We start from the raw sequence: 16,738 nt of genomic DNA on the forward strand, positions 1-16,738 counted from the left end.
TTGTGAACTCTTACTGAATATTTTTGATGGGCAGGAAAACTAGTCTACAAAACCTGTTGTGGCAACTCCTTTATCTCAGCGATTTTCAACTGCTGGGCCGAGAGAAGTTTTAAAACATGCAATACCTGACTATGTAGTCATGGAGCTGATCTTTTCCCCCTTAGATTGTCAAATAAAAAAATGACAATAGCTGTCTGGTGTGAATGAATCAAAATTACACCTATTTTTCTCAGATCTGCAAAAAAATCTATATTTTGTGTGCCACAGAATTTCAGTACTTAGTTTATGTGTGCCATGAGATGAAAAAGGTTGGAAATCGCTGCTTTATCTAATGGGTAAGATGATTTCTTGGTTCTCCCTATTCCAATTCTAGCTGAAGTGCAAGGTTGAAATGAGTGACCTTTTCTGCTAAAGGAAGACCATCTATACTAATAAAAGGGTAATATGCTAATTAGACTGGACATCTTCTGGACGTCCTTCCGGACAAAGCCATGATGGCAGCAGCCAAGGCAGAGGTGGTTAGGTGCGACCAGGCCAGCAAGGGAGGGAAGTTAGGGGGCGATCAGGCCGGCAGGGGGGAGCAGTTAGGGCAGTGATGGATAATTTGAGCTCAGCATGTCAGCATTTTGAAAAACCCTAACTTAACTCTGGTGCCATGTCACATATAGAAATTTTTTGATATTTGCAACCATAGTAAAACAAAGACTTATGTTTTTGATATTTGTTTTATATATTTAAATGCCATTTAACAAAGAAAAATCAACCAAAAAAATGAGTTCGCGTGTCATCTCTGACACATGTGTCATAAGTTCGCCATCACTGAGTTAGGGGGTGATCAGGCCGGCAGGGGAGGGCAGTTAGGGGTGATCAGGCCAGCAGGCAGAGGCGGTTTGGGGCAATCAGGCTGGCAGAGGAGCAGTTAGGGGCATTAGGCTGGCAGGCAGAGGTGGTTAGGGGTGATCAGGCAGGCAGGCAGGCGGATGGTTAGGAGCCAGCGGTCCTGAATTGCAAGAGGGATGTCTGACTACCAGTTTATCCCCAATCTCTGCAGGATACCGGCAGTTGGACATCCCCCAAGGGGTCCTGGATTAGAGAGGGTGCAGGCTGGGCTGAAGGACCCCTCCCCCCATGCACAGATTTCGTGCACTGGGCCTCTAGTTCTGTAATAAAGAATAAGGTTTTCTTTGAGGATTCAGATCAAATGTCACCATCTCTGAAATTGTCACAAGTTCACCCTTCCATCCCGTGGCCCCAGGCACACTCTGTCCTTACCCATGTATTTTCCTCCCACTCATGTCAATGCCAAGGGTGAAGAGGTGACATAATCTGATTGTACTGCTCACAAATTCCATCCCTACCCTTTGGTCTGATGAGGATTCCTTCTGTGCATTTTAGTGACGATTAAAATGATGGAAATAATTTCTAAAGTGTAACTAATGAGGAAAAACATAGACTTGAGTTCCTGAAAGAGGCAGAGACAAAGATTGTGAGGAAACATAAGTAGCATCATTCCCTGCTTTTTACCCTTCATATAACCAGACACGAGGAAAAATTGTTAATGATATGCTTGAGTTCCAAAAATTATTGGTGTGGTATTGGCCTCGTTTTTAGCACATGAACACAACACCACTAAGAAAGTGTTCTCTTCCAAATTTCACCCCCCTCCAAAAAAATTACAGAACAGAAAAAAAAAGAGCCTAAAGAATAGTTTAAAAGTACCCATGTTCTCATCTTGGTCATGACCTTATAGGCCTGGGTTGCACTCAGGGTCATTGACCTTCACTAGTTCATAGAGATTAATTGAGCCCAGGACTGGAAGTTTTCTAAGTGAGAAAAAAAATGAATAGGTGTTTTGCATTTATTAGATGCTTAAATTTTTATTTTTTACTTTTTTGTTGTTAATCTTCACTGGATAATATTTTTCCATTGATTTTTAGAGATAGTGGAGGGAGGGAGGAAGGAAGAGGGAGAGTGAAAAACATCAATGTGAAAGAGACATATAGATTGGTTGCCTCCTGCACACGCCCCAACCGGGTCAGGGATGGAACCTGAAATCTTTCTGTGCAAGGTTTGGCACTCTAACCACTGAACACACTGGCCAGGGCTGTTTAAATTTTTTGAAATAAATTCTAAGATGTGGGAAATGATTTGTTTCAAATTTCAGTTGACACATAACTAGCTAAAGAAGAAATCATCATCCTTAGATTCCTTAATAAATTGCCTTAAAAATGTAACACTCTGAGTAAAACACTTTAATTTTATTTATCCCTCTTCCTTTTGAATTAGACATTACTAAAGCAACTTTTCCTAAAGTCAGAGGTGTTGGCATCATCCCTTCATTAATTATATTTATTTCCTCCTTCTCATTTGCTTGCTCTTCTGCTGACACATTTTTTTAACTTTTTTTGTTGACACTATTACAGATGTTCCCATTTTCCCTTCCTTCACTGAGCTCCAACCCCACCCCCTTCCCTATGGCCATCGCCACACTGTAGTCTGTGTCTATTGGTTATGCATGTATGTTCTTTGGCTAATCCCTTCACCTTTTTTCATCCAGTCTCCCTTCACTCCTCCCCTCTGACAGCTGTCAGTATGTAGTGTAGAGATACAACTTTGCTTTTGTCCTTTGGTTTTCCTTTTTATTTTTTAACATCACCTAATAAGACCACAGATATTTTATCTTAAATACTGTTTATTTTGATTTGTGTACTTTTAAAACCTTAATATCTTTTTACAGAAAGTTGAATGCTCAAGTTTGGCTTCTATCTAGTTGGGAAATAAGACTGTGTCATTCTCTGCTATCATAGGCTTTCTGAATTACTACTGATTTATTAGCAATAAATCTGAATTATTACTTGGTTTATAAGTTCCCTCTGCCATCAAAATCTCTGCTTGGCTTTTCTGATCTAATAGACACTTGCTTGCATGTCTCTTCAAAACCCTGACCCAGCCTGGGCCCCTGCTTCACTGTCCTCTTCTCAAGGGTCCTCCTTTCCCATTATCTCTTTGGAACTGGACCTCTTTATCTGAACAAAGGAGTCACGTTGGTCTAAACTTTACCTTTCTCTCTCTCTCTCTCTCTCTCTCTCTCTCTCTCTCTCTCTCTCTCTCTCTCTCTCTCTCTCTCATGTTTGGGGCCTTTGGAAATCTGAGCCTGGGGAAAAGATAAATACTCTGAACTTTCCCTTCCTCAGAATGCCTTGGCTCTACCCTTCCATAGCCATTTCCCATGGATCCTTCTCCCTAGAGCTCCTTTATTCTCAAGTCCAAAGAAGAATTTATAGTCATCTGGTGAATTCCAACACAGTAATTCAATTTTTCAAATAGAAACTTTTTTACTGCTTGATATTTTGGTGAGGCTTATCTTGTTAATCAATAATATGAATTGTATTAGTAATAATGACCAGTATCAACTGGTTGTTTTATGTGCCTAGTACTGAGCTAAGAAATTTATAGACATAGCTATATTATAAATCTAGATAACAATGATCCCTTCATTTTGTCAATATTGTGTTTTATGAACCATGATGTAGAGAGTCAATAAAACATGTTTAGGACCATGGTCCTTGGATCAGAGATCTGGGTTCAATTTTGTGTCTGCCAACTAGTGCATGTATGACTTTGTATAAGTTATTAAACCTTGTTTTCTCCAACAAATATTTCTGAAAACATGTCATTTATTTTTAAGTTAATTTTCTGTTGAATTTATTGAGGTGACATTGGTTAATAAAACCATATAGGTTTCAAGTGTACAACTCTATAACACATCATCTGCACACTGCATCATGCACTCACCGCCCAAAGTAAATTTTTAAATTAATTTTAAAATTCAAAACTATTTGTTGAATGTATATACTTCAGAAACAAAGCCATATCATTAATTAATAAAAAAGAAAAAGTTATATAGCTCATAGAGTTATTGTGAGGAATAAATTAGGTGTATGCCCCCAAAACTTAGCTTAGTGCTTGGCACAATCTAGTAGTCAGTAAATTATATCTCTCTCCCTTCACTCCAACACTTATTAAATTGCTAACATGTGACTTCCTTGGGCCAGAAGTAGGCCATGATCTCATTTTTAATGAATGACAACATTTTATAACAATTTCTAGGATTAAACTGGCTAGGATAAAAATAATGTAAAGTTATAATAAAATGCAATCTATATCTATATCTATATCTATCTATATCTATATCTATATCTATATCTATCTATATATCTATATCTATATCTATATCTATATCTATATCTATAGCTATATCTATATCTATATCTATATCTATATCTATATCTATATCTATATCTATGTCTATGTCTATGTCTATATCTATCTATATCTATCTATCTATCTATCTATCTATCTATCTATCTATCTATCTATCTATAAAAAAGGCTAATATGCAAAGTGTCCCCTCAGGAGTTCAACCAGGAGACTGGGAGTTTTATCACTCTCTATGACATATGCTGATCACCAGAGGGCGGTGAGGAACAAAGGAAGACCCTGGCCAGCAACTGGGGAAGGGAGGCCCAGGCCGGCAGCCAGAAGGCCCTGATGGGTCCTAATTAGCTGGCCAGGCCTAGGAACCCTACCCATGCACGAATTTCGTGCACTGGCCTCTAGTCAATTTTAAAACAACTCCTAAATTTTTATACTTTACCATTTCATTTCCCAGATAAAATCAATATTTCCCCTAGGAAATAAGTGGTTAATCATAGACCTGGTTCTGTCCTTTCAGATAAAATGTAAAGGATAAAGGCACTGAGGATGAAGTATAGCTATTGGTTAGTCCTGCTGTTTACATTTTCAGAACACAATAGAAGAGTATAATACATGCTGATTCAGAAAGATATAAGGCATCCCTAATCCATCAAGGAACAAAGATAAGGAAGCATTGCTATTTTAATTTTTTTTTACTTCCTACATATAATTATCTAAGTGAGATTCAAACACTTAAGCAATTTGCTTTTCACATTTTTCTATATTTGCCCATCCAGGCTGGACCACTTGCTCCTCTGTGAATATATTTTACAAGTTGATGCTTTTGAAACTTTGCCCCTATAATACACTGTATGAGGATTTCCCCTGTCCCAACCCACCCCAGTTCTCCGCTGTCAACATTTCACCCATCTTTCAGATTTTAGGTCAAGGCCTGCAACCTCTTCTTTTCCATTTCTCCTCGGCAATCTTGATCTTGGTATTCCCACAGCAGTTAGATCTGCATCTCTAGTATGACATTTATTTGAGTCTGTCTTTTCTTATGAGTTTTAAAAAATAGAAAATCTAAATGGTGTGTAACATTTATAGAAATCGATTTCCCCATTGTGGTGAGTATCTTTTCCTACCTCAGTCTCCCTATGGATAGCAAAAGTCTACAGCTGTGCTTGGTTATATGATAGCAACTATGTACGTATAGCTATTTAGCACTTAAAATGTGGCTCGTCTGTATTGAAATGTACTGTATGCATAAAATACAATACTGTATTTCAAAGATTTGATATAAAACATTCAAAATATCTTAATTTTTGATGACATTGAAATGCTAATATGTTGTTCTTTAGATTCCACATGTAATTGAGATCAAGTGATATGTGTCTATCTCTGACTGGCTAATTTCGCTTAGCATAATACTCTCTAGGTCCTTGCATGTTGTCTCCAAGGGTAAGCATTCCTTCTTTTTTACAGCCACGTAGTATTCCATTGTGTAAATGTACCGCAGCTTTTTTCTCCACTCATCTACTGATGGGCATTTGGGCTCTTTCCAGATCTTGGCTATTTTAAATAATGCTGCTATGAACATAGGGATGCATATATTCTTGGACCAGAGGCAGATTTTAGAGAGGAGGATGGGAAGAGAGCAACCAAATAATATATATGCATATATGCATAGCCCATTGACACAGACAATTATGAGGTGAAGCATGGTGGAGGCAGGAAATAGAGGACATCTGTAATAGAGTCAACAATAAAAAAAATAGTAAAAACAGGAAAATGCTAATATATTGACTTATTGGGTTAAGTGAGTATATTATTAAAATTAATTTTACTAGTTTCATTATATATTTTTAAATTGTGGCTACTAGAAAATTTAAAATTTCATATGTGGCTCACTGAGTTGCATTCTATTTCTACTGGAGAGTTCTGGTCTAAATTAAATGCAAGTTGAAGGCTGTTTGTCAAAAATGGGAGAGGGAAGAGATAGCACAAATGCCGGCAGCATGGAGGCAGCTGGGCTCTTCCTTTGTGATGGCTGTGACCCTCATGCCTGAGTTCTACAGGGTGAAAAGCCAGAGCTGAAGACATTGGAGTTGTCCAATCAGAGATTTCTGGGTTGTGTGTGGAGGCTGGGGTCCTGCCACCATGGCTGCCTCAGATGGTAGCCAGATGAGGACTGTCACCGGGGCCATGGCTGTGATCCCTGGTGACTGCTATGGACATCTTAAGTTTGGCACTGGGCCTTGGGAGGCTGGAGCAGTAATCTCATACTGTTAACACCTCTCTGTCACTCTCGTTAGACGATATGATTCTTGAGAAGGTCCTGTATCTTACCATCTTCTCTTTCACACTATGTTAACCCATAATGTTTAGTACATAAAAGATACTTCAAACTATTGGCTAAATCAAATTAGAATTCATAGTTCAAAACTTTTCATGAGACTGTATTCGTAGTGTTCTGTACTCACTACTACACTTTCCAGGATAATAAGCAAGCAGGACCCTTTCTTTAGCTCCCCAGTGTTTTGCAAAAGGCCTAGAATCCTATCAAAATGCACAGCTCCATGGTGTGTGTAATGTATGCTGGTGGCTCTACTATTGGTATCACTAGAGGCCCGGTGCACAAAAATTTGTGCACTCGGGGGGGTAGGGGGGTCCCTCAGCCCGGCCTGTGCCCTCTCGCAGTCTAGGACCCCTCAGGAGATAACGATCTGCTGGCTTAGGCCTGTTCCCAGGTGGCAGAGGGCAGGCCCAATCCCTAGGTGCAGCCCCTGGTCGGGCTCAGAGCAGGGCCGATTGGGGAGTTGGGGTGCCGCCCCCTGTCATGCACAGAGCAGGGCAGATTGGGAGGTTGTGATGCCACCCTCAGTCATGCTCAGAGTAGGCCGATTGGGGGGTTGCGGCACCACCCCCTGTCACACACAGAGCAGGGCCAATCATGGGGTTGGAGCGCTGTCCCCTGTCACGCACAGAGCAGGGCCCATCAGGGGGTTGGGGAGCTCCCCCTTTCACTCACAGAGTAGGGCCAATAGGGGAGTTGGGGCACCGCCCCCTGTCACACACAGAGCTGGGCAGATCAGGGGGTTGGGGCACCGCCCAATGTCATCCACAGAGCAGGGCCGATCAGGGGGTTGGGGTTTCGCCACTCTCACGCTCAGGGCAGGGCCGATGGGAAGGTTATGGCTCTACCCCGTCACATACAGAGCAGGGCCCGTGGGGTGGGGGAGTTGGGGCGCCGCACCCTGTCACACACAGAACCACAGGGCAATCAGGGGGTTGGGGAGCTCCCCCCATCAGGCACAGAGCAGGGCTGATCAGGGGGTTGGGGCGCCTTCCCCTGTCATGAACAGAGCAGGGTAGATAGGGAGGTTGTGGCCCCGCCCCCTGTCACACACAGAGCCACGGGGCGATCAGGGGGTTGGGGAGCTCCACCCTATCAGGCACAGAGCAGGGCATATCAGGGGGCTGGGGAGCCGCCCCCTGTCCCACACAGAGCAGGGCCCGTGGGGCAGGTGGGGTTTGGGTGCCGCACCCTGTCACACACAGAGCCGCAGGGCGATCAGGGGGTTGGGGAGCTCCCCCCATCAGGCACAGAGCAGGGCTGATCAGGGGGTTGGGGCGCCATCCCCTGTCAGGAACAGAGCAGGGCCAATGGGAGGTTGTGGCCCCGCCCCCTGTCACACACAGAGCCACAGGGCGATCAGGGGGTTTTGGCGCTGCCCCCTGTCACGCTGATCCTGGTGGCAGGAGGCCTTGCGGCTCTGCTGATCCTGGTGCTGGGAGGCATATTACCCTTTTACTGTATAGGATAGAGACTGGTGCACGGGTGGGGGCTGGCTGGTTTGCCCTGAAGGGTGTCCTGGATCAGGGTGGGGGTCCCCACTGGGGTGCCTGGCCAGCCTGGGTGAGGGGATAATGGCTGTTTGCAGCTGGTCACACCCCCTTCAGGGTGGGGGTCCCCACTGGGGTGCCTGGCCAGTCTAGGTGAGAGGCTGAGGGCTGTTTTCAGGCTGGCGGGTGACTGAAGCTCCCAACTGCTCCTTTTTTTCTTTTTTTCTTTTTTTTATTCTGGGCCAGGTTTAGCTCTGACTCCAGCTCTGAGACCTCTGCTGCTGAAAGCAGGTATCTGGTTTGTTTGTGTTCTATAATCGAAACACTGTATCAACTCCAGCTCTGAGATCCAGGCTCGCTGAAAGCAGGCTTCTGGGGTTTTGTTTAGCTTCTATATTTGTAACAATGTTTCAAACTGCAGGCTCAGAGGCCGGCAAGGCAGGCGGGGAAAGTTGCAGTCCTCCGTCACTGAAGCAAGCAAGCCTCATGTTAGTTTCAAGCTGCCTGGCTGCTGGCCGCCATCTTGGCTGGCAGTTAATTTGCATATCGCCCTGATTAGCCAATGGGAAGGGTAGCAGATGTATGCTAATTACCATGTTTCTCTTTTATTAGATAGGATTATTATTTGTGTGTACTGAATTCATTTTTAAACCTATTTTTCACAACCCTAATTAAGAAGTCTTTGTTCATGTCATGATTGACAATAATAATAACAGAGGTATTTGAATGTCTTAGTTACTGAACAGTAAATCATTTTGTCTCTGTCTTTTGTGCCTGTTCTTTTTCTGGATTCTTCTTGCACTAACACTGCTGCATTCAGAAATTTACTCGTGTTATTGAAGATCTACTGTATAAGTCTCTGTGAGAGCTAGGAGATACATAAGATATATTCTCCATCTTCAAGCTGTTTGCCATCTCATAGGGGAGTTAAACACATAACTTTAGTTCACAGTGTGTAAAAAGTGTGATAGGAGCTGTCAAAATTGACTGTCAGATTGCCCAGGAAAGAGTGATCTCTTCTACTTGAGATCAAAGCAAATAGCATTGTTGAGATGACATCTGAACTGAGTCTGAGATGGTAAGTGGAATTTGGATAAGTGGAGAAAGTGAAGAGGATATCTGTTGGCAGACACAAGGACATGAAAAATTATATACTTATAGGAAAATGGAGTTGATTTGAACTGAGCAACAGTTTAGAGGGTTTTTTTTCTCTTTGTAAAAGTAGGGTTTGCTTTATTTGTTAGGAAGTAAATGCTGAAAAAGTGTTTTGAAGGCATGTGATATGATCAAAGCAATGTTTCAGTAAGATAATGTAAATTGTTGTAGGTGACTTAAGGGGGTTTAAGTTTATTTTGGAGAGATGGTGATAGGAGAATGAAATAAACAGTTGGGGCAAACATGAAAACTGCTACTGAGAAAGAATTCACATCATTTACATAATGATTTTGATACTGGTGAGGTAGAGAATCAAGAGAAGATTATAACCAGAGATCTGAGATTAATAAACTAACCAATGAAAAAATTATTTTTCAATTCTAAATGCAACTAACTTCCCAAACCTTTTTTAAACTTTAATTTTACCTTTAGTAGTAAACCTCTCTCTCCTTTTCCTGTTCAGATTTTTTTGTAAAATAGTTGTCTTCATTTATTATTTCCACTAGAGGCCCGGTGCACAAAATTCATGCGTGGGTAGAGCCCCTACGCCTGGCAGGTGATCAGGGCCAATCAGGTTCCCCACCTCCCGGCTTCCCGCCTTCTCGCTCCCTCAGTTCCCCGCTACTGCCGCTGGTTGCCCACCATGTTCCACACTACCCCCTGGTGGTCAGCACACATCATAGTGAGCGGTCATACTCCCAGTATCCTGGTCGAACTCCCAAGGGGACAATTTGCATATTAGTCTTTTATTATATAGGATTATTTCACTTTCCATACACTTCAAATTCTGGTTTCCATCAAGACTACACCACCAAAATTTTTTAGGTAAAAGTCTTTGATGATCTCTCTGTGGCTTAATATTGCAGACAATTCATATTTCTTATCTTCCTTGACCTCACTGAACTATTTGAGAATGATAATTAATCCACCTTTTTTTGATTCATTCAAATATTTATTGAGCAGCTAGGGAGATAACATAGGTCTTTAAAACGTGGTCAAAGAGGTGAGATAAATGATCAAGTAGAAAGAAATGTTCACTGAATCAGTAGTCACGTGAAAGTGCTTTAGGAGATTAAGAGTGATATAGCTTCCAGCCTAGAATGGGGCATGCATTGGTGGTTAATCAGGAAAGGGGACTGAGAAGACTTCAATCTGGATTCTTGATGATAGTCAGTAGGGATTATATTTGTCTCTCATTTTCCTCTTTCCCCATTTTTGGGGCTTAATTTACTAGTAGTGCCTTTTCTATATAATACTTGCTTGCATTTTTTGCTTTAATGTCTTTTAAAAAACTAGGTCTTTTTGGTGTTTAGGAGCTTTTTCCTGTCTCACTCTCTCTCTCTTTTTTTAAGGATTCTTTACCTTTTGATCTTGATGTTGATGGTTTTGAGTCTTTTCCATTCTGGTTTGATTTTTGTGCATTTTCGGCGGGAAATGTCATATAGATTTCTTTACTGGAGCTTTTTCTTCAGTTTCCTCAACCTCAAAATCATCATCATCATCATCATCATCATCATATTCGTTAACAGCAAGTTTTCCTTTTATCAATGGAACTTGCTACCACTTCCAGGGGCAGAACGCTTTCCAGACATACTTATGATTTTTACATCCTCCTCCACTTCATCTACTGACTCTGTCTCTTCCTCCACAACTGCTAAGTGCTGTCCACTCATATGCACAGGTTCGGAACCACATTTTAACCTTCAGACCACAAGTGGTGTTATTTCAAAGCCACAAAGGGAAATTATTGGCTGTATAGACATTTTCAAAGTTGCCTGTGTTACTTTAATTGGACTGCCTTCATAATTCATTGCCTCTACTTCAACAATGTGTAGTGCATCCTTTGCACCAGTCCTTAAACTGATCATTTGTAAAGATAATTGGTGCTTCCTGGCCTGTGTGGCTCAGTGGTTGAGCTTTGACCTATGAACCAGGAAGTCACAGTTGGGTTCCTATTGCAGGCTCAATCTCCAGTGTAGGGTGTGCAGGAGGCAGCTGATCAATGATTCTCTGTCATCATTGATGTTTCTATCTTTCTCTCTCTCTCTCTTCCTCTCTGAAATAATAATAATAATAATAATTAATAATAAAGATAATTGGTGCTCATTTTCATCATTATCCACTTTAAAGTGATAATCTGTCGGCCTGTAGTTCACAACTGAAAAGATAGTTCTGGGGCCTCAGGGGCTCATGTCCATGTCCATAGACTATTCCATGGGGTGGAGCACACACTTAGGTGAGAGAGAAGGTGGGCAGAGATAAATAACTTCTGTTTGGCGAAAAAGATGCCTAGGATGGAATTGCACTAGGGTTGATCCACCCTTTTGAACTCTCTGCTATCTTGGTTTTCTGCGACATTACTATATCGTGTGTGTGTGAGTGTGTGTGTGTGTGTGTGTGTGTGTGTGTGTTTTCTCTTACACTGTCTCTTTAAAGAACAAAGTTTCCTTAACTTGTTTCATACATATTCACATTTCTTAACCTTCTGTTTTCAGCCATTATATGTTATTATTCTATACTTGCATTTCCATAGCTTCAACCATCGTTTCTAATGGTGTGTGGTGGTTGACAAGTCTTTAGTGAGCATCTATCTTTGCCAGGTATGTATTGATGCCCTAAATCACCATCTCTATCTCACCTCTTTCTTCTGAGTGCCCAATCCCAGATACCCTTCTGCCTGCTTGAGTTAATCTCATGATTGTCTCCCACACCCTGCCAAGATAGCATTCTCCATTCTGAACCCTGCTCCTATTCCTTTATTGTTTTTCTTAGTGAATGCTAATATCATTCATCCAGTTGATCCAATTAGAATCTCAGCAGCCCTGCTTGACTCTGCATTTAAATAGATGGTAGCATGAACTAATACCAATGGCCATAGACCAGATGCCTTCCTTTCATGACATGAAATTAAATAACCCCTGAGGATAAAGGGGAGAGGAAGGAAAGGAATTTTAAGTAGAAAGCATTTAAATTATAAAGAACTATTTTCTATATAATTGACTAAAGTATAATGATGGAGATTAAAAACCGAGATTAAAATAACTGTATTACAGAAGAAGAATATTACATTTCTGCTTATCTGAGTTTACGGTTTAAAGTTATAACTTAAATTTGTTCAATTACAATATACTTTTCTCATTAAATTTATTGGGGTGACATTGGTTACTAAAATTATATAGGTTTCATGTGTACAATTCTATGATACATCATCTGTATATTGCATTGTGTGCCCACCATCCAGAGTCAAATCTTTTACCATCACTATATATTTGTCCCCTTTATTCTTACTATCCTCTCAATGCCCCTTCTCTCTGGTATCCACCATACTGTTGTTTGTGTCTGTGAATTTTTTTAAATCTTTATGTTCAGATTATTACAGTTATTCCTCTTTTCCCCCCCATAGCTCCCCTCCACCCAGTTCCCACCCAACCCTCTGCCCTTACCACCCCCCCCACTGTCCTCATCCATAGGTGTACGATTTTTGTCCAGTCTCTTCCCACATCCCCACACCCCTTTTCCCCGAGAATTGTCAGTCCACTCCCTTTCTATGCCCCTGATTCTATTATATTCACCAGTTTATTCTGTTCATCAGATTTTTTATTCACTTGATTTTTAGATTCACTTGTTGATAGATATGTATATGTTGTTCATAATTTTTATCTTTACCTTTTTCTTCTTCTTCCTCTTCTAAAGAAAACCTTTCAGCATTTCATATAATACTGGTTTGGTGGTGATGAACTCCTTTAGCTTTTTCTTATCTGTGAAGCTCTTTATCTGACCTTCAATTCTGAATGATAGCTTTGCTGGGTAGACTAATCTTGGTTGTAGGTTCTTGCTATTGATCACTTTGAGTATTTCTTGCCACTCCCTTCTGGCCTGCATCGTTTCTGTTGAGAAATCAGCTGAAAATCATATGGGTACTCCCTTGTAGGTAACTAGCTGTTTTTCTCTTGCTGCTTTTAAGATGCTCTCTTTGTCTTTTGCTCTTGGCATTTTAATTATGATGTGTCTTGGTGTGGTCCTCTTTGGGCTCCTTTTGTTTGGGGTTCTCTTCACTTCCTGGACTTGTAAGTCTATTTCTTTCACCAGGTAGGGGAAGTTTTCTGTCATTATTTCTCCAAATAGGTTTTCAATATCTTGCTCTCTCTCTTCTTCTGGCACCCCCATAATTCAGATGTTGGTACCCTTGAAGTTATCCCAGAGGCTCCTTACACTATCTTCATATTTTTTAATTCTTTTTTCTTTTTCTGGTTGGGTGTTTTTTACTTCTTCGTACTTCAAATCTTTGACTTGATTCTTGCGATCCTTTAGTCTGCTGTTGGATCTCTATATAATATTCTTTATTTCAGTCAGTGTATGCTTAATTTCTAGTTGGTTCTTTTTCATATCCTCGATGGTCTCGCTAGACTTATTGAGAGTCTTACTAAATTTATGGGCAGTTTCTAGAAAATTCTTGAAAAACCTTAAAACCGTGGTTTTGAACTCTATATCCAGTAGTTTGCTTTCCTCCATTTCTATCATTTGTGATCTGTTTCTTTGTTTCTGCCTTTTGGCTGCTTTCCTGTGTTGATAGAGTGGCTTTCTGTGCTAGGTGTCCTATAGGGCCCAGTGGCTCAGCCTCCCCAATTACCTGAGGTGGACACTATTGGTGCACCCCTTTGTGGGCTGAGTGCACAGTCTTGTTGTAGTTAAGCCTTGATTGTTGTAGGTATCACTTGGAAGAATTGACCTCCAGGCCAATTGGCTGTGAGATTCAGCTGTGCCTACGGTGGGAGAACTTCTGTGCTGGAGACACCCTTATGGGGCAAGACTTGCTTCAGTGGGGCTTTGGTGCTCACTGAGTCTGCCCCCTGAGTGTGTCCCTTATGGATCTGAGGAGTTGTAATCTGGATGATCCCACTCTGACCACTGGGTACACTGGCTCTTGGATCTAAGGAGGTGCTAACTTAGCCTCTGCCTGAGGCTACCTAGCAGGAGGTATGGAGAGATCTGCAGATTCCTCTTCTTTGTTTGGGATTTGGAGGTCCCCAGATGAGGCCCAGCTGTGAAGCAATGTAGTCTGCTGTGGGGCCTTGGGCCTTCTTTTGGATGATCTGGGTGTCTCTCACCCTGCTGCAGTTTGTTAGGTAATTTTAGATTGCAAAGGGCCAGGTCATTCATATGCAAAAGCCTCTGCGCACAGCTTGGGTAGGGCGGGGTCTCAGGGAATCAACAGGGTGGAGCAAACAGGTGTGGCTGATCCTCAGGCCTGCCCTAAGAGGTCCAGGGTCTTAGTGGTCCGCAGTAATCGCTGGAAGCACCTCTGAGAGAAAGCCGCCCTCAAGTTCTGCCCGCAGCCAGACAGTCCAGTTTCTCCCCGTATGAGTCTGGGTCCCCAGAGACTCGCCCAGAACTGGAGTCAGGGCCGTCAGGAGCTTGTGTCTTCCTCCCGATTGAAAAAGACAACCACATCCTCAGTTGCCAGCCCTTTTCACGTGCGCCTCTGTACCTCTGCACTTTACTTCCGTATCTCCTCTGAGTCTCAGTGTGCTTTTCTCTTTCCTTCTAGTTGTAGAATTTCCACTCAGCCAGCCTTCCTGTGGTTCTGGATGCTGTCCATTTTGTCTTTTAGTTGTATTTTTGAAGTGTTTGTGCAAGGCAGCAATTTCAGGTCTTTACCTATGCTGCCATCTTGGTTTTCTCCTGTGTCTGTGAATTTTTGTTTGTTTATTTGTCTTGTTTGTTCATTTATTCCTTTCAGTTTTATATCCCACATATAAGTGAAATCGTATGGTTCTTGACTTTTTCTGTCTGACTTATTTTGCTTAGCATGATATTCTCAAGATCCATCCAAGTTTTGCAAATGGCAATATTTTATCTTTTCCTATGGCTGAATAGTATTCCATTGTATATGTGCACCACATCTTCTTTATCTAATCATCTATCAAAAGACACATGGGTTGTTTCTGTATCTTGGCTCCTGTGAAAAATGCTACAGTGAACATAGGAGTGCATGTCTTTGCAAATAAGTGTTTTAAATTTTTCAATTAGATACCCAGAAGAGGGATTGCTGGGTCATATGGTAAATCTATTCTTAATTTTTTTGAGGAACCTCCATACTATTTTCCATAGTGGCTGTACCAGTTTACATTCCCACCAGCAGTGAATGCGGGTTCCTTTTTCTCCACAACCTCTCCTTAATTTGTTATTACTTGTCTTGTTGATAATAGCCATTCTAAAAGGTGTGAGGTGGTATCTAATACATTTCTAAACATTTTTTAGAGATTTCTCCTAACATTTAGGAAAGGGTCTCAAAACCTATAACATGAGATACAAAACTCTTTATGCTTGCCTCTTCAGCTTTATCCCTGTATTCAATCATTCTTTCAGTCTGCCCTTAAATACACATGCTTTTTCTGAAGTTTAGGACTCTATATTTGCTCTTACATTTTCCTAGAAAATTCATTACCTAGTGTAATTTGGTTAATTTCCATTAATGAGTTCATAATCATTTACAGAATATCTAACTAAGTGCCTAGCATTATCTAGCACTGAACTCCCACAGATTAAAAAGCAAAACTACCTACTTTCAAAGAGCACATTATTTTTGGAGGTTCAGCAGAAGAGATAAGTGTATTGATAGAGAAGACAATGACAGAGACACATAATTGGTGGTGTTCCTGGAATTGAGGGGAAGGCCTTGGTAGACTTATTTGAAGAGTGCACATATGAGAGCAGCCTATGGTATTTTTCCAAGTTTTAATAACTAGGAAGTTTTTCCTGCATACACAAAGGGAAAGAGAATCAGTGCCATGTATTCAAGAGAAGAAAAAGTTTCAGAGTGAAATAATGGGTTGACATTTTTAAATATTGGAACTACAGTGTTAACTGCTATTGGAATACATCAGAAATGTCAAGAATGGGAAAATTTATTTAATCATATAATTAGGATATCAGACTTGTAAGAAAACAATTTCAGCTAAAATGGTAAGGACAAAATCTTAATAGTAGTAATTGACAAATGCATAGTGATAAAATGATGGTAGTCTGAATAGGAGAGGTAATAATAATAATAATAATTTGCCAGTGATTGGCAGGTAAAACAGAGAATTTGTGTGATATTCAGACCAATGTATATTTTGAAAAACGCATATTTGTCTGATGATTGACAATAACACTTGGTAGAAAATATTAACAAAGGAGAGTGCTGGAGGCTGATCTTGGGCAACGTAGAGTGGTATGGAATCCTTGCAAGTGTAAGGGACTGGAGAGATTTGAGGCATTTTTTCACATGCCATAGAGGAGAAAAAGAAAATAAAAGAGGATCCAGAATCATTAATATGTAGAAAAGGAATTAATTTAAAATTCATTAAATGATCTCAATGCATTATAGAATGAACTAAACATGGGTTAGTGAGTATAGAATTGGAGTGGGAGATTGAAATGACTAGGCTAGCTTGGAGGAGCCACTGTAAAAATATTAAATACAGAGCCAACAAGGGAGTAATAGTAGTAAATGACTGGGGTATAGTGATGAGGGCCCTGCTGGTACAGCATGACT

At 41.0% G+C, this 16,738-nt stretch overlaps 1 pseudogene; it reads right to left on the reverse strand.

Annotated features, from left to right (window-relative positions):
• Positions 1-10,420: 10,420 nt before the first annotated feature.
• LOC118660748 lies at positions 10,421-11,414 on the reverse strand (annotated as a pseudogene).
• Positions 11,415-16,738: the final 5,324 nt, after the last annotated feature.

This window comes from Myotis myotis, unplaced genomic scaffold (assembly GCF_014108235.1).
Source record: "Myotis myotis isolate mMyoMyo1 unplaced genomic scaffold, mMyoMyo1.p scaffold_m19_p_7, whole genome shotgun sequence".
In the NCBI taxonomy this organism is placed as follows: Eukaryota; Metazoa; Chordata; class Mammalia; order Chiroptera; family Vespertilionidae; genus Myotis; species Myotis myotis.